The sequence below is a fragment of the Schistocerca serialis genome, chromosome 9, assembly GCF_023864345.2.
Source record: "Schistocerca serialis cubense isolate TAMUIC-IGC-003099 chromosome 9, iqSchSeri2.2, whole genome shotgun sequence".
NCBI classification, from domain to species: domain Eukaryota; kingdom Metazoa; phylum Arthropoda; class Insecta; order Orthoptera; family Acrididae; genus Schistocerca; species Schistocerca serialis.
In genome coordinates this window covers 216,231,422-216,234,482 of record NC_064646.1, presented here as the reverse complement: position 1 = coordinate 216,234,482, position 3,061 = coordinate 216,231,422, and the positions used below count along the sequence as shown (strand labels likewise).

The 3,061-nt window shown below is 42.6% G+C and overlaps 1 pseudogene; it reads right to left on the bottom strand.

The window, feature by feature from the left end:
- Nucleotides 1–2,656: 2,656 nt before the first annotated feature.
- On the bottom strand, nucleotides 2,657–2,774 carry LOC126420306 (5S ribosomal RNA; annotated as a pseudogene).
- Nucleotides 2,775–3,061: the final 287 nt, after the last annotated feature.

Genomic DNA, 3,061 nt, shown 5'->3' with positions numbered 1-3,061 from the left:
AACTGGAAGGTTTCAGATAGGTTACATAATGGTAAGACAGAGATTTAGGAACCAGGTTTTAAATTGTAAGACATTTCCAGGGGCAGATGTGGAATCTGACCACAATGTATTGGTTCTGAACTGTAGATTAAAACTGAAGAAACTGCAAAAGTTGGGAATTTAAGGAGATGGGACCTCGATAATCTGAAAGACCAGAGGTTGTGGAGAGTTTCAGGGAGGACGCTAGGGAAAGATTCACAAGAACGGGGAAAGATATACAGTAGAAGAAGAAAGGGTCTTTGAGAGATGAAATAGTAAAGGCAACTGAGTATCAAGAAGGTAAAAAGACGAGGATTAGTAGAAATCCTTGGGTAACAGAAGAAATGGTGAACTTAACTGATGAAAGGAGGAAAAAAATACAAATGCAGTAAATCAAGTGGGCAAAAATGAGATCGACAGGAAGTGCAAAATGGCTAAGCAGGGATGGCTAGAGGACAAATATAAGGATGTGGAGACATACATCACTAGGGGTAAGATAGATACGATCTACAGGAAAATTAAGAAGACCTATGGAGAAAAGAGAACCACTTGTATGAATATCAAGAACTCAGATGGAAAACGAGTTCTAAGCAAAGAAGGGAAAGCAGAAAGGTGGAAGAAGTATATAGAGGGTCTATACAAGGGCGATGTTCTTGAGGACAATATTATGGAAATGGAAGAGGATGTAGATTAAGATGAAATGGGATATATTATACTGCCTGAAGAATTTGACAGATCACTCAAAGACCTAAGTCGAAACAAGACCCCGGGAGTAGACAACATTCCATTACAAGTACTAATAGTCTTGGGAGAGCCAGCCTTGACAAAACTCTACCATCTGGTGAGCAAGATGTATGAGACAGGCGAAATACCCTCAGATTTCAAGAAGAACATAATAATTCCAGTCCCAAAGAAAGCAAGTGTTGACAGGTGTGAAAATTACCGAACATCAGTTTAATAAGTCATGGCTGCAAAATACTAACACGAATTCTTTACAGACGAATGGAGAAACTGATCGAAGCCGACCTCGGGGAAGATCAGTTTTGATTCCGTAGAAATGTTGGAACACGCGAGGCAATACTGACCCTACGACTTATCTTAGAAGATAGATAAGGAAGGGCGAACCTACTATGTACACTTAGAGAAAGTTTTTGACAATGTTGACTGTAATACTGTCTTTCAAATTCTGAAGGTGTCAGGGGTAAAATACAGTGAGCGAAAGGCTATTTATAATTTATACAAAAACCAGATGGCAGTTATAGGAGTCGAGGGGCACAAAATTGACTGAGAAGGCAGTAAGACAGGGATGTAGCCTATTCCCCGATGTTATTCAGTTTGTTTATTGAGCAAGCAGTAAAGGCAACAAAAGAAATTTGGAATAGGAAATAAAATCCATGTGAAATAAAAAACTCAAGGTTTGGCGATGACATTGTCATTCTGTCAGAGGCAGTAAAGGACCTGGAAGAGCAGTTGAACGGAATGGGCAGTGTCTTAAAAGGAGGATATAAGATGAATATCAACAAAAGTAAAACGAGAATAATGGAATGTAATCAAACTAAATCAGGTGATACTGAGGGACTTAGATTAGAAAATGAGACACTTAAAGCATTAGATGAGTTTCGCTATTCGGAGAGCAAAACAACTGATGATTTTCGAAGTAGAGAGGATACAAAATGTAGAGTGGCGATGGCAAGGAAAGTAGTTCTGATGAAGAGACATTTGTTAACATCATTTTTTTTTCGAGTGTCAGGAAGTCTTTTATGAAAGTATTTGTTTGGAGTGTAGCCATGTATGGAAGTGACACACAGACGATGAACAGTTTAGACGAGAAGAGAATAGAATCTTTTGAAATGTGATGCTGCAGAAGAAAGCTGAATATGAGATGGGTAGATCACATAACTAATGAGGAAGTATTGAATAGAATTGGGGAGACAAGGAGTTTGTGACCCAACTTGACTAGAAGAAGGGATCGATGTGTAGGACACGTTCTGAGATATCAAGGAATCACCAATTTAGTATTGGAGGGACGCGTGGAGGGTAAAAATCGTAGAGGGAGACCAAGAGATGAATACACTAAGCAGATTCAGAAGGACGTAAGTTGCGGTAATTACTCTGAGATGAAGAGGCTTGCAGAGGATAGAGTAGCATGGAGAGCTGCATCACGTCAGCCATTAAACTGAAGACCACAGCAACAATAATCCTTTAACCTCCCGCCAGCGCTCTGCCGGGGCGAGCTCTCTGTTTGCTGCCCGGTGGTCTGGTGGTGTCATTGATACACGCTGCCCGAGGACGCGGAATACAGATGACCTCACTGCTTGAGCTTTGATTGGCCAGCGTATCCTCCTAAAAGAGCCGTAATCCCTAGCTCGGCCCAGGTCGAGCACATCTATAGATTTACGAACGTTAGCATGGTAAACCTTAGTGAGGAAATGTACAGCACTCCGTCGAAAGGCCACAAGTAGCTCATCGGGACCATCCGACCACCGTGTCATCCTCAGACGAGGATGCGGATAGGAGGGGCGTGTGGTCAGCACACCACTCTCCCAGTTGTTATGATGGTTTTCTGTGACCAGAGCCGTTACTATTCGGTTGAGTAGCTCCTCACTTGGCGTCAGGATATTGAGTGCAGCCAGAAAAATGGCAACAGCGCATGGCTGCCCGGACGGTCACCCAACCAAGTATCATCCACACCCAACAGCGCTTAACTTCGGTGATCTAACGGGAACCGGTGTATCCATTGCGGCAAGGCCGTTGCCTGAGGAAATGTACAGGTTGGTTGTAATTAAGCGTTGGCTGTTTGAGGCAATGTAGACGGAAACCTATTTACCGTATGGGTATCCAACTTTATATTGCAATGATGTTCAGACTGTGCGCTGCATGATTTGCTTTGCTAGAGTGTTTAGTGTCATGACTTGCAGTTAAGCGTCGGTATTAGTAAGGCGACATAAGGGTGAAACATAAGCATCAGCGTGCGTGACAGTTGCAGACAGTCAACATGGGTGTGGACAAGGTGCGCAGGGCTTTACTCGTAAAACTGTGTTAT